The following is a 22,188-nucleotide window of genomic DNA, read 5'->3' on the forward strand; positions in this document are numbered from 1 at the left end:
ACAATGCACCAATTGGAATGTACCTGGCTAGACATCTCCAGCAGCTGGAGAAACCATAGAGGTACCTAACCAAGAGGATTACTGGCCTCAAACAGTTGCCCTATGCAACATGATTGAAAAAGCTAAGACTGTTCTCTGTTGCATACCACTTTCTCAGAGGCGATCTCTTTCTAACGTACAGAGCCATGTCCAACCCAGAATTGTTGAACATGCTCCATCTTAGCAAAACCAAATCTACTCGAGCTACATGCTCTAGGGATATAAACTTCAACACAACTATGAATAGAACATGCTGGAGGGATAGATTGCCTTCGCAGAGACTTCCCTTACTATGGAACAGGGTCCCGATCTATATAAGACAGAGCCCCTCACTATCACTCTTCAAGAGGAACCTTGATGAGTGGATGGGTAACAGAAAGTTCACACTGGGGATCACACCAATAGCACTACTAGATAGGGGCCAAGGGTACTAGCTGCTAGTACAAGGGTCTAGGGAACTACTAAAGGGGCAGTGAATACCGTACAATGTGGCTGGGCTAATATATGCTTTCGGGCAGATAGCCCAGTACCAACCTATGAACCTATGAACCTATTATATTTTTATGTATGTAGTTGCTATACTGTATCTGTTACATTATGTGTTGCATCAATACAGTATCAGTTACATTATGTGTCACATAATTTCATGTATATAGTTACTGTACAGCATCTGTTATGTAATGATCTACATTATAGTTTTATGTATATAGTTACTATATAGGATTTGTTACATATTTTATGTATATAGTTACTAAACAGTATTAGTTACATTATATTTTTATGTATGTAGTTGCTACACTGTATCCATTACATTATGTGTTGCATTTATATATATATATATATATATATATATATATATATATATATATATATATATATATATATATATATATATATATATATATATATATATATATATATATATATATATATATATATATATATATATATATATATATATATATATATATATATATATATATATATATATATATATATATATATATATATATATATATATATATATATCTATCTATAAGGGATCTGTACAGATCCCCGAATGCACTTTCCACTGAAGCAGAAATCGCCGAGCATACATCACCAAAAGTGCTGTTTACCGAAGCAGCACTTTTGGAGAAATATGCTCGTTGAGCCGGTCATGTGGATAAGGAAAAATTCCCTTTTCCCCACTATAGTGCAACCTTGGAGTGAGCATATTAAAGTAGGGGGGTGTGGGGGGCACAGGGGTGCTTGCCCCCCTGCATAGAAGTAGGTTTAATGTTGTATTTTTTCTTTAAACATACTTTACCGTAACCGCTTTTTTGGTGAACAGCGCTTTCGGTAAAGTATGTTTGATGATAATGGATTCGGACTTTTGATCTTAAGATGCTGAGTTGGGGCAGCCACGGTGGTGCAGCGGTTAGTGTAGCCGCCTCACAGCAAGAGGTTCTCTGGTTCGATTCTTGGCTGGGGTGCCTACTGTGCATAGGCTGCATGTCCTCCCTCTGGTCGTGTGGGTTTCTCCGGGTGCTGTTGTTTCCTCCCACATCCCAAAGACATGCTGCAGGTGGATTGGACACTCTAAATTGGCCCTAGGTGTGAGTGTGTGCATGTGTGTGTGCCTTCTGTGGAAGATTGGGCACCGGGCTGGCAACTCGACACAGTAAAACTCCACTGCCAATCATGAGCAGACAGATGATCCGCTGTGGCGACCCCTAACCAGGAAAAGCCGAAAGTAGAAGAATTAAGATGCTGAGTTTCAATATTTCCTCGGCCATCTTAAAACTAATGCATTCATTTGAGGCATTTGACTTTTGTCTTCTGCAAGTAAACTACTTTATAGCTTTCTTTTCATGGTACAAATCATGATTCTAGACTGACTTCTCAGTTTCTGTTGTTTTATCTTCAGTGTTACTGACTGCCCAATTTCACATGCTTCGTGTTTGAATCTGTATTCATGACATCATATAAAATTTATAAGGCATCGCAAATTAGTCTGCATTTCCTCTCTTAATTTTTTCCTCCCAAATCTCAAGGAGGTTAAATGTTACATGTTTATTGTTACTGTCGAATTTACAGAACAAAGCTCTTTATAACACTCTTACCCATGAACATTTGGAGGCATCACTTCTTAAAAAAGCTCTGCTTTACTTGTTTGGTACAAAACAAAATCCAGCTCTTGGTCATATCCCCCACCACTGCATCTAAATTTGAAATTAATTCCTTACTTGTAGAATTTAATTATGAGTTTGTAACCTCTCCTCAAAGAATACATTTATTGGGTATTATAAGCTATTTTCAGCCATTAACAGACAACACTAGTAGCTTACAGGAGAAATTATTTTTGAAAAAAATACCCTACTCTTGCCCCTTAGGACTGCTGACCCTTTTCACCATGAAATTTAATCGGTTCTAGATTTTTTTTTAATTTCCCCATCTGCCCAAAACTGGAAATGAATATCAATATTATTTGGTTCTCATGTTTTAAAAATATTCACCACAGTTTTATCAGTCAAAAATCCATACATATTAAGCTGCATTAAAATATTTAAAATAATACAAACTCTCAGTTAAATTTACAGTGAAAACAACCCCTCCACACACACACACACACACACACACACACACACACACACACACACACACACACACACACACGCACATGCACATGCACACGCACACATGCCCACACACACACATGCATGCACACGCGCGCGCACACACGCACGGGCGTGTACACACACTCACACCCTTTGTGCCAGCAGAGCTGGCTTACACAGATGCTTTACTTGACCTACCTGTTGTCTAATTCTTTCTACATCACAATGCATATTATAAGTTTGTCCTTGTGTCCCCATTTAATAGCACATGATTAGGGGATATTTATCTTTGCACACTAACTGGTAACATTCTAAACAGTTCTGACCAACTTTAGTGAGCCCTGTAATGCTGAGATTGAATGTCTGAAATAATGGACTTGCACATACTACATCTGAGATTGCCATTTCTCAGAGAATTCCCTTTTCTCCAAGGTATGTTGATCTCTAGGTTAGTATATAAGTTCAGACGGTGCGGGGGGGGGGGGGGTTGTCCTCCTGCAAAAACAAAGTCAAAGGAGAACAATGTCGATATTCACTCTTCTACATGACAGCATTTGGCATTAGAAGTGCCAGCATTTCACTAGGGACCCCAATAATACGCTAATTAAAGTTGGTTTTCAGAAATGAAGATTGCACTCACAGTATGGGTAGATGTAGTCCCTCTCATCTGATCAAAAAAGTCAGTAAAATAAACATAAAATAACAAGGAGTTAACTCTGTGACCATTTCTGAATATCTAGTAACAGAGTCCAAAGGATTTGTCCAGATAAAATCACTTTAGCTAGCAGATCTAGGACTCACTCTCTGTGATACCCTCCCTGTGGCAGGAATAGCGATGCCTTCTTGAAGTTTCAGGTAGTTAAGTAGGTAGACAGGAGAGCGTTCATCTTGAAATGTTCACTCATTCCCTGAAGAGTGTAAGTCAGCTATTCATCCTCTGTATTTAATATGATACCAATAAACACTGGACAGTGTAAATACAGTGCCTGTTTAAAGCTATAAATAATGTTAGATTTATTTTACATTTGCTTGAAATCAAGACATTAAGACTTTGCATCTATTGCCTCCAAATGAAATGATATTTTATAGCAAGGAATAAAGATCCGTACAAAACTTGCAGTCTTCTGCATTGTGCAAGGCACTTACAATCATACCAAGCTGTCTATGTGCCCTACTGTCTGTGGATACTGTTCTGCATTTTGAAATGTAATACCTAATATACATTTCATAGCTGTGTGAATGTTTTCTAATAGCTTCAATGATTATTTACTTGTTTCAGATGGGGAATGTTACCTCTTAAAGTAATATTTCATCAAGACAGGCATGAGAAAATAAAGACTGCAGCTGTCTTTTCTTATTTATTTAATCTTTGCAGTTTTCACCAAGGGCTACATGCTCTGTAAGAAGTGGTTTAGTGGCAGTTTTTTTAAAATTATATTTCAGTAAAATAGTTTACAGGAAATGCAAATACCTCCTGAATTTTGTAACATATCCAGTGTTATAATAACTGTGGTGGTGGTGCTGTGGTAGCATTGTCGCCTCACAGTAAGATGTTGTCCTGCTCGATTCTCAGCTAGAGCGTCTTCTGTGTGGAGACATGCATGAATGGGCATACCTTCATTGAAGGTTGTGCGTCAGGGCTGGCAACTTGGCATGTAAAAATCTACTGCCAATCATTAGCGGACCAGAGTTCCGCTGTGGCGACTCCTAACTGGGAAAAGCCGAAAGACACAACAACATCCAGTGTTCTAATAGCACAGGTAACGTAATTGTTTTATAGCTCTATGCCAAATTAAGCTTTACATATTTTTAATTTGGGAGGTTTACTTGATGTTCCTGTTTTACTCAAATGAAACAATGAGAAATTAAGTTATTTATGGAAACCCCATTTATGTACAACTTGTGTCTAAACACCGAAAGTGAAAACCTGGACAATTTAATTCAGATATATTTAAATAGTAATAATGGCTATCTCAATATGTGCAGAAATGACAGATGTTACAACTGATGAACCAGCATCAACTAATATTCGGTATGCAGTTCTTCTTTGGATAATATATACACCTAAGCAGTGGAACATATCTTCACAAATAACCAAAAGTTAACAGAGCAAATATGGTTTCAGTTGTACCTTCACAAAAATCGTGTTTATTTTTTTCTCATAGGTGCAGACCACACCCACACACCACCTATACAAGGGACTGTGATCCCTGCAGCCCATCTCTAAACACAGTCATCCCCAAAAACTGCAGTACCTGCTGAGTAAGGTCATATCCCCACTCCAGAATTACACTAGATTTGAGCAAATGCCCAAAGAGTACAATATTCAGATGTTGTTTTTGGCTGACTGTCAAACTGCCAAGTGGATTTTTTAGGCTTTGTAGTGAATGATATATTTTAGAGAAACAGTTAGAACTCTTTATTATGACATGATCTGCCGTGCTTGAGATAAATTATCATTTTGGGCTATGAATCAGACATTTAAATTGCTTTTGCTCTCCAACAGTAGAGTTTGCTATTATAATTTTATAATATCAGTAAAGCACAAAACAAACTATGAATTATGCATCAACAAGCAAACAAACCACAGTACAGTTATACCAGCTTAAAGTTTAAGCAGCTGAGATGAGATCGTGCATAACTAGGTAGTCATGTAGGTGACACATCCAAACAAAATCATTATTTCTAGACTGGAGTAATGTAAAACTTGTATCATCACATCAACACAACAGCTTCACAGCACTAAAACGTAAAACTCTGACTGCAACACAAACAACCTGGCATTGACTAGAGACTGAGATACAGGGAGAGGCAGGAAAGGCCCATCCTAGGAGAAGGAGGGAAGTGGTCAGGTCTGCTACAGTGATGCCACCTACTGGACAGATCGAGAGGTGCACAATATGCAGCATATTAGCAGGATTCATGGAATTGGTTCATCCACCTGCGTCTGCCCGGTAACCTTCATGAAGAAAGTACAGAAGCAGGCACACTCATAAGGGAAGGTGCAGCTGGCTCTCACATCTGTGAGTGCACATTTCTGCTACTGGGGAGGTGTGAGGGCTAGTAAAGAAAAAAAAACACCCTGGAAGCCTAGATGATAACTGCACCATGACCAGTTCATGACTGTAGCAGGAAATGACAGGTAGAATTGCAGTTGAGGCTTGATTGCAGGCAGGCATCAGGAAAAAGAGAATATGAAAATTAGAATAGAAATGTGTAGCACATCAACACTTTTTAGTGACAGCTTTTCTCATTTAGAAGAAACATCAGCCAAATGCAATTCAACAGACAATACAAGTGAGAATATGCTTTACCCAAAGCATGGGGGATATCGGTCTTTAAACAAATCATATGTACCAGTCCCTATCTGAAGTGGAAACACTGCACCGATGATGATGTCTCCTTTCTTTTCATACTTGAGAGGTACATCTTGGTATGGTGCAAACCAGACTGACAGCGTCATTCTGCACAGAAAGCTAAGGCTGAAGAACAGCACTGAAGTCAGGTTTACAGTTCCTGCAAAGGAAAGCTTACTGAACAACAGCACCTCCTTTCTTATATAATTTCTGAAATTAAAAACCATGAAAATGAGTTAAGGAGCTTTCTTTATAGATTACATTTTACAGCATGCCACTTAAAAAGAAAGTAACTGCATTCATCTTCTTATGTGTCCTTATACTAACAGACGCCCACAAAACCTTATTTCATTTTAAAAAAGGGTTCTTGCTTTATACTCTTTCTCACCATAAAGGGATTTACCCATAAACAAACAAATAATATACATGCAATAATTAAATGATTATTCTGCATGTTATGAGAAACAAAACACTACTTAAAAGGTGATTGCATTTCTGTGTGGGATTCTATCTGCAGCAAGGCTTCAGGCAAGGCACTTGTTATTGTAAGGAATGTTTTTTTCTCACCCCAGATGGTTTTCTTGCTACAATATGCACAGTCATGATGGCCAATCAAGTATCTGAAGGACATCTGATAAACAGATAAAACGCTGAAAACTGCGTCATTATTCTAAGTCAGAAACAATACCTCTGCAACAAGTCACCTGTAACAAAACAAAAGCATAAACAACTGCTTAGTAGTCAAAAGTACATGATGATTTTTGCTGAATACTCCTTTTTTCTGAACTGACTGGTCAGCAATGGCACCTTTTTATGTTGTACTGCATTTCCACAGATGTTGCTTTCACCACACATTAATTTCCTCCCACTCATCAGGTAGCCCACTTTATGTCTGTTGTTTCACCTAATGCTGTAATTATGCTAAAGTACAGTTTTGGTTTTCCATAAAACAGACTAATAAAATGTAAACTAAGATGCATTTTGTCCCATTATTGCAAGTTACTGCTAATGAAGCACTCATACATTCCTTGTAAACAAACATGGAGATGGAGTGTCTGTTTGGAGAACCTAACCCTTGTCTTGTAATCTGGTCTATCATTAAAGGGACCTCCTATGAAGCCTGGAACATCAAGCTGCTAAATAACCAAAACACCAAACACAAATAATCGAAATATGAAAAGGGTAAAACTTTCAACATTCTCTCTGCATCCTCATGTGAGGGGTTTTATCACACATCCTCATAACTTATATATACTAATGCCACAGTTGCAGAACCATGAAAAATGGAGAAATTTCCCAAAATACAAGAGTCACTGTCAGTGCACAATTAGAAGTTACACAAGCAGCGATCTCCAATGGTATAAAGCAGTTAATGTTAAGAATCAGTGTAAGTGCACAATTAGAAGTTACACAAGCCATGATCTCCTATGGTATAAAGCAGTTAATGTTAAGAATCAGTGTCAGTGCACAATTAGAAGTTACACAAGTAGCGATCTCCTATGGTATAAAGCAGTTAATGTTAAGAATCAGTGTCAGTGCACAATTAGAAATTATACAAGTAGTGATCTCCTATGATGTAAAGCAGTTAATGTTAAGGATTAGTGTCTGTACACAATTAGAAGTTACACAAGCAGTGATCTCCTATGGTATAAAGCAGATAACATTACAAATCAGTGTCAGTGTACAATTAGATGTTACACAAGCAGCGATCTCCAATGGTATAAAGCAGTTAATGTTAAGAATCAATGTAAGTGCACAATTAGAAGTTACACAAGCCGTGATCTCCTATGGTATAAAGCAGTTAATGTTAAGAATCAGTGTTAGTGCACAATTAGATGTTACACAAGCAGTGATCTCCTATGATATAAAGCAGTTAATATTAAGAATCAGTGTCAGTGCACAATTAGATGTTACACAAGCAGTGATCTCCTATGGTATAAAGCAGTTAATATTAAGACTCAGTGTCAGTGCACAATTAGAAGTTACACAAGCAGCGATCTCCTATGGTATAATGCAGTTAATGTTACGAATCAGTGTCAGTGCACAATTAGAAGTTACACAAGCAGCGATCTCCTATAAAGCAGTTAATGTTAACAGTCAGTGTCAGTGCACAATTAGAAGTTACACAAGCAGTGATCTCCTATGGTATAATGCAGTTCATCTTCTTTCGGCTGTTCCCATTAGGGGTCGCCACAGCAGATCATCTGTTTCCATTTCTTCCTGTCCTCTGCATCTTGCTCTGTCACACCAACCACCTGCAAGTCCTCTCTCACCACATCCATAAACCTTATCTTAGGCCTTCCTTTTTTCCTGTAACCTGGTAGCTTCATCCTTAGCATGTTTTTCCCAATATACTCAGTATTCCTCCTCAGCACATGTCCAAACCAATGTAATATTGCCTCTCTGGCTTTGTCTCCAAGCCTTCCAACCTGGGCTGGCCCCTCTAATATACTTATTTCTAATCCTGTCCACCCTTGTCACACCCAGTGTAAATCTTAACATCTTTAACTCTGCCACATCCAGCTCAAACTCCTGCCTTTTTGTCAATGCCACTGTCTCCAATCCATATAACATAGTTGGTCTCACTACCCTCTTGTAGACCTTCCTTTTCACTCTTACTGGTACTCGTCTGTCACAAATCACTCCTGACACTCTTCTCCACCCATTCCACCCTGCCTGTACTGTCTTCTTCACCTCTCTTCCACACTTAGTATTACTCTGAACTGTTGATCCCAAGTATTTAAACTCATCCACCTTCGCCACCTCTACTCCCTGCATCCTCACCATTCCTCTATCCTCCCTGTCATTCACACTCATATATTCTGTCTTAATGTAGTTAATGTTAAGAATCAGTGTCAGTGCACAATTAGAAGTTACACAAGCAGTGATCTCCTATGGTATAAAGCAGTTAATGCTAAGAATCAGTGTCAGTGCACAGTTAGAAGTTACACAAGCAGTGATCTCCTATGGAATAAAGCAATTAATGTTCTGTCCCTCACCATCTTGCGATTCAGGCATTTGGCAGTCCTGCAATTTGATCACAGCCACCTACAGAATACAGATAAATCCATTAAGGTTAAACCTTCATCAGCTACTTACTGTCATTGCAATCAACCCAATGACTCTGTCTCATTTTTAAACCCACTTATTTTTTCCTGAAAAGCACCTGTAACAATATTGCATTCATATCCGTATGCCATGCATCTGGATGATGAAAAACAGTTTAAACTCAGGTCAGTAAGTGTAGTAAAGTGACAATCTAGTGAACTAGGAAGTGTGTGTGTGTGTGTGTGTGTGTGTGTGTGTGTGTGTGTGTGTGTGTGTGTGTGTGTGTGTGTGTGTGTGTGTGTGTGTGTGTGTGTGTGTGTGTGTGTGTGTGTGTGTGTGTGTGTGTGTGTGTGTGTGTGTGTGTGTGTGTGTGTGTGTGTGTGTAGTGATCAGTCTTCAGTATGTCAAAGCAGACCCCATACTTTCTTGTTAAAATCCACTGTATTTACTAAAATAGCTGAACTTGATGACATCACACATATAACATAGAAGGATGTTGCTGAAGTTTAAGCCAGTCATTGTAACCTTTACCTCTTGCTGTCTCACTGTATGTCACATTTCATCCCTTCATGCACCCTATGTCACACCTCTCAGGCATACATGTACAACTTTTATATGTACACTCAACATTTCTTGTCACTAAATATTGCAAGACCCCCCAATACACTCTCAGTGAAACAGTATATTTTAAATAATCTAAAAATGCACCAGGCTGCATCCCCTTCTCTTAACAACCTTCATTCTATTTATGAGACCCTTGACAATCTGAATGATGTCATGAGCAATGTTCTCATTAATATGTTATGTCATAAGTGGGCGACTATAGTGTCCATGCAATGGCCAACTAGGATTAATGAGCACAAGGAAAACAAAACAAACCACTGAACTTTGCTACACACGCACGCACACACACACACACACACACACACACACACACACACACACACACACACACACACACACACACACACACACACACACACACACACACACACACACACAAACTCTGTTCTAAAACAGCTGACAAACTGGTATTATCACATGGAAAACAATGTTTCAGAACCCAGAGGATGGCACTTTGGTCTGCAGCACCTAGTGTCAGTATTGGAAAATGAATCCAAACTCCTGGTTTAGAAAAAAAACATGTGCATTCTTCTGATGTTCCACACATCAAAGGACAAAGTGCAACCTGTTAAGCCATAATATGAGTATTTTTTCTGCAAAACAATTGTAAAAAAACTACAGTGAGCTACATCTGGGTGATTAGCTTTACAGGCTTGAATGTATTTAAAGACTTTAACAAAAAGGCAGTAGCCTACCAACTGCTCCAAGCTGACCTGTGATTCTTTTGTGAGCTACGAAGGACCTAGTTCCATTTGACCTTCTTTTGTTTGCTAGGACTAGAGACATAAATTTACACCAGTAAATAAACAAGCCTCGCAGGAGGGATAGGTGCCTAACTCAATATATTCTCAGCCCATGGAACAAGTTACCACTACAGGTCAAATAAAGTACTCCTTTATGTGCCTTTAAGGTTAGTCTTGAAGACCAGATGGGTAGACACAAATTTACACCAAGGTTATCATGCTCGACCCTGTCTGATTTGGGATGCGGATAGTATTAGGTATTGGTGAAGGGTGGCAAGAACATAAGTGAGTCTACTTAAGGGTGTACATGGTCTGGCCTTTTAAGGTCCCTGTAATCACTTGCCTAGTGCTGTTCCTATCTTCCTAAATGCTGGTTATTTCACTTGTGTTGAATGCATGTTACAGAATGGTTTATACATGTTCTATATGGAGATATCTGAATGCATGTTACAGAATGGTATATGCTTGTTCTATATGGGGATATCCAAATGCATGTTACAGAATTGTGCATGCATGTTCTATATGGGGATATCTGAATGCATGTTACAGAATAGTGTATGCATGTTCTATATGGGGATATCCAAATGCATGTTACAGAATGGTGTATGCATGTTCTATATGGGATATCTGAATGCATGTTACAGAATGGTGTATGCATGCTCTATATGGGGATATTCGAATGCATGTTACAGAATGGTGTATGCATGTTCTATATGGGATATCCGAATGCATGTTACAGAATGGTGTATGCATGTTCTATATGGGATATCTGAATGCATGTTACAGAATGGTGTATGCATGTTCTATATGGGGATATCCGAATGTATGTTACAGAATGGTGTATGCATGTTCTATATGGGGATATCCAAATGCATGTTACAGAATGGTGTATGCATGTTCTATATGGGGATATCCGAATGCATGTTACAGAATGGTGTATGCATGTTCTATATGGGATATCCGAATGCATGTTACAGAATGGTGTATGCATGTTCTATATGGGATATCTGAATGCATGTTACAGAATGGCGTATGCATGTTCTATAGGGGGATATTTTATTTTATTTATTTATTTTACATCTCTTAACCGGGCTGGTCCAACTGGATATATTTCCATTTTCAGCAGAGGCCTGGGGGGGGGGGGGGAGCTCCACAGTAACATTCAAAAGTTTATAATGTACAAATTTAAGAGAAAAAAAAATTATGATAAAAATAATGAGAGAGCAGTAGTTACAAAGTCATACTATTTAAGCAACACAATATTCAAAAAGAATTACTTACACAAATATAAAGAAAAATTTAGTTAACAATCCCAATGCATGTTACAGAATGGTGTATGCATGTTCTATATGGGATATCCGAATGCATGTTACAGAATGGTGTATGCATGTTCTATATGGAGATATCCAAATGCATGTTACAGAATGGCGTATGCATGTTTTATATGGGGATATCCGAATGCATGTTACAGAATGGTGTATGCATGTTCTATATAGGGATATCTGAGGGCATGTTACAGAATGGTACATGCATGTTCTCTTTGGGGATATCCGAATGCATGTTACATAATGGTGTATGCATGTTCTATATGGGGATATCCGAATGTATGTTGCAGAATGGTTTATGCATGTTCTATATGGAGATATCTGAATGTATTTTACAGAATGGCATATGCATGTTTTGTATGGGGATATCTGAATGCATGTTACAGAATGATGTATGCATGTTGTATATGGGGATATCCGAATGTATGCTACAGAATGGTGTATGCATGTTCTATATGGGGTTATCCAAATGCATTTTATAAAATGGTGTATGCATGCTCTATATGGGGATATCCGAATGCATGTTACAGAATGGTGTATGCATGTTCTATATGAGTATATCTGAATGCATGTTACAGAATGGTGTATGCATGCTCTATATGGGGATATCCAAATGCATGTTACAGAATGGTGTATGCAAGTTACAGAATGGTGTATGCATGTTCTATATGAGGATATCTGAATGCATGTTACAGAATGGTGTATGCATGTACTATATGAGGGTATCTGAATGCATGTTACAGAATGGTGTATGCATGTTCTATATGAGGATATCTGAATGCATGTTACAGAATGGTGTATGCATGCTCTATATGGGTATATCTGAATGTATGTTACAGAATGGTGTATGCATGTTCTATATGGGGATATCCGAATGTATGTTACAGAATGGTGTATGCACGTTCTATATGGGTATATCCGAATGCATGTTACAGAATGGTGTATGCATGTTGTATATGAGGATATCTGAATGCATGCTACAGAATGGTGTATGCATGTTCTATATGGGGATATCCAAATGCATTTTACTAAATGGTGTATGCATGCTCTATATGGGGATATCCGAATGCATGTTACAGAATGGTGTATGCATGTTCTATATGAGGATATCTGAATGCATGTTACAGAATGGTGTATGCATGGTCTATATGAGGATATCTGAATGCATGTTACAGAATGGTGTATGCATGTTCTATATGGGGATATCTGAATGCATGTTACAGAATGGTGTATGCATGTTCTATATGGGGATATCCGAATGCATGTTACAGAATGGTGTATGCATGTTCTATATGGGGATATCCGAATGCATGTTACAGAATGGTGTATGCATGTTATCTATGGGGATATCTGAATGCATGTTAGAGAGCCTTAGCTAAAGAGAAGTATGCTAATTATGAAACACAAAACCTGAAAGGAATAAGAATGCTCTTACATTAAGATATGTGTGGTTGTTTATAATATGTTCACAGTTTAAATCATCTCTATTTGCAACAATAATTTAAGACAGTTACCACTACCCAGGGGTAAGTAGTGTTAAAAGGTGAGGGGAGGCAGTATTGAGAAAATGGCAAAAGAGAAAGCAGACAATTAGTCGGGGTAACAGCAGGGGCATAACTAGTGTGTTTTAAACTGTTGCTTGAGCCTTTGTTTAAAGAGAGGGAAGGAGGGAAGTACTGTTAGATCTGATGGCAACAGGTTCCAACATTTTCCAGCGGTATTAGAAAACAAGGAGTCACCTGCCAAGTTATTAGACATGCTAATGCTAGCCAGTAGTTTAGTGGGAGAGCGTAAGGAATTGAGGTTTGTATAGGGGGTAATATGGTTAGAGAGTATCGGTGTGTGTTGTCAGGTTGGTCGAATATCCTGTGAACAATGGTAAGTTGGGAAAGGATCAAAATGTTTTTTAGTTCAAGCCAGTCTAGCTGCTGTAGGTTCAGACAGTGGTGAGCTCTAAATGGGTTCCCAGTGGCAAACCTGTCAAATTGTTATAGGAGTTGGCTAGTTTAGTGAGATTATTTTTCTTTAGGTTAGAATATATGGGGGAAGCATAAAGAAGACTGGAGATTAGATGTGAGTGGGCAATTGTAGTTCTGGCTGTTGGCGTTAATAAGGGTTTTATTCTATATAGGGACCCCAATTTTCTATTTACGTTTTTTATTGTGCTATTTATATGATTATCAAATGTAAGGTTATTGTCAATTAAGACTCCTAATAGTTTGGTGGTAGAGTCGGGGGTTATAATGGTGCCATTATTTAATTTGATAGAGAAATTGATTGGGGGGACTTACTGTTAGGTGTGAAAAGTAAGAGCTTGTTTTTTTTGGCATTCAAAAGGAGGCAATGTTTTAAGAACCATGCCTCAACTGAGTTAAATACTGTCTGGGTTAGGGATTGTAGTTCAGATGTGGAGTTGGCAGAACATATGAGCATGGAATCATCTGCATATTGTATGCAGGTAGCTTGAGGGATTGCTAAGTGAAGGTTGTTGATGAATAATGAGAGTAGAAGTGGACCTAGAATTTAGCCCTGAGGGACTGTGAGGGAGACTGGCAGGTGGGGAGATAGTTTATTCTCCCAGAGGACTGCTTGTTGCCTATTGGTAAGGTAGGACTTAAATCAGAGAACAGCCTTGGTGCCAAGAGCAAGGGATTCAGGAGTTTTTAGGAGCAGGGGGTGGTTGACCATGTCAAAGGCTTTTGACAGATCAATAAAGAGTGTTGATGAGAGGATGTTGTTATTATGGTTTTTATTGATGGAGTCGGTAAAAGATAGGAGGGCTGTGGTGGTACTATGAAATGGCCTGAAACCATGCTGACAGTTAGCTAGTATATTATGTTGTGTTAAGTGGTTAATTAGTTGATGGTGAATGCATTTTTCCATAACTTTTGGTAAGGGTGATAAGAGAGCTATAGGCCTGTAGTTGGAATACTCATTGGAGTTTCCGCCTTTATGTAGAGGGATAATGAGGGAGATTTTCCAGATATCAGGGATTGTTCTTTCATTTATGGTTCAGTTTATAAGGATGGATACAGGATAAGCAACTGCTTTAGCTGCTTTTTGCAGGTATTCAGATGGTATTTGGTCAGCAGAGGGTGTACACGGCTTAAGTTTATGTATATGTTTTTGGATGTACGAAGTAGCGATGGGTTTTATTTGGAATGTTGGGAGAGTATCAGGTAAAAAGGTTGGGAGATTAGAGTTGTTTGTGGAAATTTGACAGGCTAGAGATTTTATGGTGTCAGTGAAGAAGGTATTGAAGGCATTGGCAGTTTGAAGGGAGGTGTTGTTATCAGCCCCTAGAGGGGGTGGTGTGCTGAAGTGCTCTGGGTGTAGGAGTCTATTTAAGCTTGACCAGAACTTTTGTGGATTGTTCTGGTGAGATTGCTATAGTTTACAATAGTAGTTTTTTGTCAGTAAGTATAGCTTTTTTGTAGTATTCCTTAGCTGTCTAAATGTTTGTTGCTCTACGATATTTTTGGATGGTCTCCACTTGGCCCAAGATTTATTCCTAAGCAATATGAGTTGTCTAGTTTCTTTTGAAAGCCAGGGGGCTGGTTTGGACTTCATTCTGATAGAACGTTTAGGAACATGCTTATCAAGGATAGTTAAGAATTTAGAGTTGAAATATTTGACAGCCTGCTCAAGAGGGAGAGTTTTTAGTGGGTACCAGTTACAGGCATTGAGTTCATTTTGGAATAATACAGGGTTAAAATGTTTGTTGGTTCGAGAGATCTTGTAAGTGGGGGTGTCAGGTATGCCATTCTTTTGTCTTATAATATAAGTTAACATATGATCACTTAAGTCATCTGGTAGAGTACCTACCTTGTAAATTTGTTGTTGTTAAGTATCCAATCTAAGATACTCTCTTTGTTGTTAGGTTTGTTAAGTCTAGTGGTGGTGGTAATAGTTTGACTAAAGCTATGAAGATTAATATGTGATATAGGATTATCTGTGTTTACACATTTCCAGTCAGTATTTAAGTCACCTACTATAATAGTTTCTTGTGGGTAAGTAGTTGATACCCAGCTTAGAATATCTTTTATTGTAGTGATATTATTACCAGGGGTTAAGTAGATGCAGATAATATATAGGGCTTTGGAAGCGTTTAGTTGACATCAGGAGATAAGAACTTCAGCCTTACTATCCTGAGTTGGGTTATAAGATATGGAGGAGATCTGTAGGGAGGATTTATACAGAAGTGCTACTCCCCCACCCCTACGTTTTGTGCGGTTGAGTCTCAGTATGTTGTAACCTGGGGGGATTATTTCATTGTCTTTAGTTACAGGTTTTAACCAGGTTTCTGTGAGGCAGAGGATATCAAAGGAATGAATATCAAGGAGGGCATGGAGTTGGGCAGTAATGAGTATCAAGGAGGGCATGGAGATGGGCAGTAATGAGTATCAAGGAGGGCATGGAGATGGGCAGTAATGAGTATCAAGGAGGGCATGGAGATGGGCAGTAATGAATATCAAGGAGGGCATGGAGATGGGCAGTAATGAGTATCAAGGAGGGCATGGAGATGGGCAGTAATGAATATCAAGGAGGGCATGGAGATGGGCAGTAATGAGTATCAAGGAGGGTGTGGAGATGGGCAGTAATGAGTATCAAGGAGGGTGTGGAGATGGGCAGTAATGAGTATCAAGGAGGGCATGGAGTTGGGCAGTAATGAATATCAAGGAGGGCATGGAGATGGGCAGTAATGAGTATCAAGGAGGGTGTGGAGATGGGCAGTAATGAGTATCAAGGAGGGTGTGGAGATGGGCAGTAGTGAGTATCAAGGAGGGCATGGAGTTGGGCAGTAATGAATATCAAGAAGGGCATGGAGTTGGGCAGTAATGAGTATCAAGGAGGGCATGGAGTTGGGCAGTAATGAGTATCAAGGAGGGTGTGGAGTTGGGCAGTAATGAATATCAATGAGGGCATGGAGTTGGGCAGTAATGAGTATCAAGGAGGGTGTGGAGATGGGCAGTAATGAGTATCAAGGAGGGCATGGAGTTGGGCAGTAATGAATATCAAGGAGGGCATGGAGTTGGGCAGTAATGAGTATCAAGGAGGGCATGGAGTTGGGCAGTAATGAGTATCAAGGAGGGTGTGGAGGTGGGCAGTAATGAATATCAAGGAGGGCATGGAGTTGGGCAGTAATGAATATCAAGGAGGGCATGGAGTTGGGCAGTAATGAGTATCAAGTAGGGCATGGAGATGGGCAGTAATGAATATCAAGGAGGGCATTGAGTTGGGCAGTAATGAGTATCAAGGAGGGTGTGGAGTTGGGCAGTAATGAGTATCAAGGAGGGCATGGAGTTGGACAGTAATGAGTATCAAGGAGGGTGTGGAGTTGGGCAGTAATGAGTATCAAGGAGGGCATGGAGTTGGGCAGTAATGAGTATCAAGGAGGGCATGGAGTTGGGCAGTAATGAGTATCAAGGAGGGTGTGGAGATGGGCAGTAATGAGTATCAAGGAGGGCATGGAGTTGGGCAGTAATGAGTATCAAGGAGGGTGTGGAGTTGGGCAGTAATGAGTATCAAGGAGGGCATGGAGTTGGGCAGTAATGAATATCAAGGAGGGCATGGAGTTGGGCAGTAATGAGTATCAAGGAGGGCATGGAGTTGGGCAGTAATGAATATCAAGGAGGGCGTGGAGTTGGGCAGTAATGAGTATCAAGGAGGGTGTGGAGTTGGGCAGTAATGAGTATCAAGGAGGGCATGGAGTTGGACAGTAATGAGTATCAAGGAGGGTGTGGAGTTGGGCAGTAATGAGTATCAAGGAGGGCGTGGAGTTGGGCAGTAATGAGTATCAAGGAGGGCATGGAGTTGGGCAGTAATGAGTATCAAGGAGGGCATGGAGTTGGGCAGTAATGAGTATCAAGGAGGGCATGGAGTTGGGCAGTAATGAATATCAAGGAGGGCGTGGAGTTGGGCAGTAATGAGTATCAAGGAGGGTGTGGAGTTGGGCAGTAATGAGTATCGAGGAGGGCATGGAGTTGGACAGTAATGAGTATCAAGGAGGGCATGGAGTTGGGCAATGTTATTATTTATACTGCGGATATTGAGATGACCTAAAAGTAAGCAATTAGTGAGACAGGTTTGGGTAGTTAGAGTGGGGGGAGTGGTACAAGAGTTAGAGTGGGGGAGTGGTACAAGGAGTTAGAGTGGGAGGAGTGGTACAAGGAGTTAGAGTGGGGGAGTGGTACAAGAGTTAGAGTGGGGAGTGGTACAAGAGTTAGAGTGGAGTGGTACAAGGAGTTAGAGTGGGGGGAGTGGTACAAGAGTTAGAGTGGGGGGAGTGGTACAAGAGTTAGAGTGGGGGGAGTGGTGCAAGGAGTTAGAGTGGGGGGAGTGGTGCAAGGAGTTAGAGTGGGGGGAGTGGTACAAGAGTTAGAGTGCGGGGAGTGGTACAAGGAGTTAGAGTGGGAGTGGTACAAGAGTTAGAGTGGGGGGAGTGGTACAAGGAGTTAGAGTGGGGGAGTGGTACAAGAGTTAGAGTGGGGGGAGTGGTACAAGGTGTTAGAGTGGGGGGAGTGGTACAAGAGTTAGAGTGGGGGAGTGGTACAAGAGTTAGAGTGGGGGGAGTGGTGCAAGGAGTTAGAGTGGGGGGAGTGGTACAAGAGTTAGAGTGGGGGGAGTGGTGCAAGGAGTTAGAGTGGGGAGTGGTACAAGAGTTAGAGTGGGGAGTGGTACAAGGAGTTAGAGTGGGGAGTGGTACAAGAGTTAGAGTGGGGGAGTGGTACAAGGAGTTAGAGTGGGGAGTGGTACAAGGAGTTAGAGTGGGGAGTGGTACAAGGAGTTAGAGTGGGAGTGGTACAAGAGTTAGAGTGGGGAGTGGTACAAGAGTTAGAGTGGGGGAGTGGTACAAGGAGTTAGAGTGGGGGGAGTGGTACAAGAGTTAGAGTGGGGAGTGGTACAAGAGTTAGAGTGGGGAGTGGTACAAGGAGTTAGAGTGGGGAGTGGTACAAGGAGTTAGAGTGGGGGAGTGGTACAAGGAGTTAGAGTGGGGAGTGGTACAAGAGTTAGAGTGGGGAGTGGTGCAAGGAGTTAGAGTGGGGAGTGGTACAAGAGTTAGAGTGGGGGGAGTGGTACAAGGAGTTAGAGTGGGGAGTGGTACAAGAGTTAGAGTGGGGGAGTGGTACAAGAGTTAGAGTGGGGGGAGTGGTGCAAGGAGTTAGAGGGGGGAGTGGTACAAGGAGTTAGAGTGGGGGGAGTGGTACAAGGAGTTAGAGTGGGGGAGTGGTACAAGAGTTAGAGTGGGGGAGTGGTACAAGGAGTTAGAGTGGGGGAGTGGTACAAGAGTTAGAGTGGGGGTGGTACAAGGAGTTAGAGTGGGGGAGTGGTACAAGGAGTTAGAGTGGGGGAGTGGTGCAAGGAGTTAGAGTGGGGGAGTGGTACAAGGAGTTAGAGTGGGGGAGTGGTACAAGAGTTAGAGTGGGGGAGTGGTACAAGGAGTTAGAGTGGGGGAGTGGTACAAGAGTTAGAGTGGGGAGTGGTACAAGAGTTAGAGTGGGGGAGTGGTACAAGGAGTTAGAGTGGGGGGAGTGGTGCACGGAGTTAGAGTGGGGGGAGTGGTGCAAGGAGTTAGAGTGGGGAGTGGTACAAGAGTTAGAGTGGGGGAGTGGTACAAGAGTTAGAGTGGGGGAGTGGTACAAGAGTTAGAGTGGGGGAGTGGTACAAGAGTTAGAGTGGGTGGAGTGGTACAAGGAGTTAGAGTGGGGGAGTGGTACAAGAGTTAGAGTGGGGGAGTGGTGCAAGAGTTAGAGTGGGGAGTGGTACAAGAGTTAGAGTGGGGAGTGGTACAAGAGTTAGAGTGGGGAGTGGTGCAAGGAGTTAGAGTGGGGGTGGTACAAGAGTTAGAGTGGGGGGAGTGGTACAAGAGTTAGAGTGGGGAGTGGTACAAGGAGTTAGAGTGGGGGAGTGGTACAAGAGTTAGAGTGGGAGTGGTACAAGAGTTAGAGTGGGGAGTGGTGCAAGAGTTAGAGTGGGGGAGTGGTACAAGGAGTTAGAGTGGGGAGTGGTACAAGGAGTTAGAGTGGGGAGTGGTACAAGAGTTAGAGTGGGGAGTGGTACAAGAGTTAGAGTGGGGGAGTGGTACAAGGAGTTAGAGTGGGGAGTGGTACAAGAGTTAGAGTGGGGGAGTGGTACAAGGAGTTAGAGTGGGGGAGTGGTACAAGAGTTAGAGTGGGGGAGTGGTACAAGAGTTAGAGTGGGGGAGTGGTACAAGGAGTTAGAGTGGGGAGTGGTACAAGAGTTAGAGTGGGGAGTGGTACAAGAGTTAGAGTGGGGGAGTGGTACAAGGAGTTAGAGTGGGGAGTGGTACAAGAGTTAGAGTGGGGGAGTGGTACAAGGAGTTAGAGTGGGGGAGTGGTGCAAGGAGTTAGAGTGGGGGGAGTGGTACAAGAGTTAGAGTGGGGGGAGTGGTGCAAGGAGTTAGAGTGGGGGGAGTGGTACAAGGAGTTAGAGTGGGGAGTGGTACAAGAGTTAGAGTGGGGGAGTGGTTCAAGGAGTTAGAGTGGGGGGAGTGGTACAAGAGTTAGAGTGGGTGGGGGGAGTGGTACAAGGAGTTAGGGAGGGGGAGTGGTGCAAGGAGTTAGAGTGGGGGAGTGGTGCAAGGAGTTAGAGTGGGGGGAGTGGTACAAGAGTTAGAGTGGGGGGAGTGGTACAAGGAGTTAGAGTGGGTGGAGTGGTACAAGAGTTAGAGTGGGGAGTGGTGCAAGAGTTAGAGTGGGGAGTGGTGCAAGGAGTTAGAGTGGAGGGAGTGGTACAAGAGTTAGAGTGGGGGAGTGGTACAAGAGTTAGAGTGGGGAGTGGTACAAGAGTTAGAGTGGGGAGTGGTACAAGAGTTAGAGTGGGGGAGTAGTACAAGGAGTTAGAGTGGGGGGAGTGGTACAAGAATTAGAGTGGGGGGAGTGGTACAAGAGTTAGAGTGGGGGGAGTGGTACAAGAGTTAGAGTGGGGGGAGTGGTACAAGGAGCTGTGAAAGTTGGGATGTTTGTTGGCCCTGGGTTAGGGTGGATGTCACCGTCTTTTAAGGTGGGAGTTTTTAGGGCAAAAAATGGGTAGTTGAGGAAACTGGTTAGGTATTTTAGCTTCTTTACAGTTGTGTTATTAAATTTAATATGAGTAAGTTGATGATACTTGGCTAGCAAGTAGCAGGGTGTGGGTGTGGTATTTATTTGAAAATGGGTAAGGGTGTAATTGTGACTGACTGTTTATTTAGGAGAGTAGTTGAAGTGGTAATAATTCAATTTATCAATGGAGGTGAAGAGATAGGCAGAGGTGAGGACAGGTATGAGAGTAACTAGGAGTAAAATTTGGTTAGGATAGGTTTAGTTGTTGAAGACATATTATAAGGGGTTTCTTATACAGGTACAGCAGAACCTGGGTAAGGTAAGACAAAGAATGTATGGGTTTTATAAAGTTCTTTGAGTGGGAACAGTGATAAGGTAATGAATAGTCTTAAGAGGTGTAGGAAGAGGTACTGGATGTAAGAGGTGCGGGAAAAGTAGATAGGTGGGGTGTGGTTAAATTATATAGATTGGTTGAAGTATGGGACTGGATGGTTGGGAGAGAGGGTACGGTTAAGGAAGTATAAGTTTATGACCCCTGGGGATGGGTTGGAATTGGGGGTAGGGTAGGGGAGCAGAGTGAGCCTGCAGGGTGAACGGAGCGGGTTAGAGATGAGAGAGGCTGAGCGGTAGTCAGTTATTCAGTGAAACTGAGATCTATACAGCTTTGAGTAGGTACATGGCACTTTCTTTAATTACTTTCCTTATAAAAGAAATGCAAAGGGTGTACTTAGTTCTAGGTGTATAGGGGAGTAGGTATTTAGTAAAAGAGCCCAGAAGCAAGAGTATTAAGTGACAGAAGGTTAAGCTATCTAGATTATCTACTGTTATGACTAAAAGGTAAATCTCTGTTTTATGTCTTTCTGGGGGAGGAGGGATATCTAGAAGTAAAGATCCTACAGGGATAACTGGAGATAGGTGTTCAATAGAGCTGGTGGAGTTCAGCCAGAAGTAAATATACCATTTTTAAAGCCTTGTGTTCTGCAACTCTCTAGTGGCCTATATGGGAACTACACTAATTCACTAAGCTAGATAGGAGGTAAGGCAGAGAAGAAAAAAAAAAGGGGCTGGACGGCCTCGGGGTAGGTCTGCAGGTGTACTAGCCCTTACAAATAGGTTTAGCTAAAGCACTCACTAATATATACTTAAACCTGTAAAAATGTAGGATATTACCTACACTGTGAGGCTGAGCAAAGCACTTCTAGGTAGTCCATGTAAGGGTTACAGGTTGGGTTTTCTTTTCAGTTCAGTAGGGATTTCTTTTATGTTGCTATGCTGTTGATAGGGGGGCAGTCTGTGTCACAGCACAAGGCTTATGAGCTGAAAAAGAGACAAAGACAAATAAATACAAAATGGCAATTAGGTTACAGTCTTTGCAGGAATGGGAAGAGAAA

The sequence above is a fragment of the Protopterus annectens genome, chromosome 6.part0 (assembly GCF_019279795.1).
Source record: "Protopterus annectens isolate FY-2018-M chromosome 6.part0, PAN1.0, whole genome shotgun sequence".
NCBI lineage: Eukaryota > Metazoa > Chordata > Ceratodontiformes > Protopteridae > Protopterus > Protopterus annectens.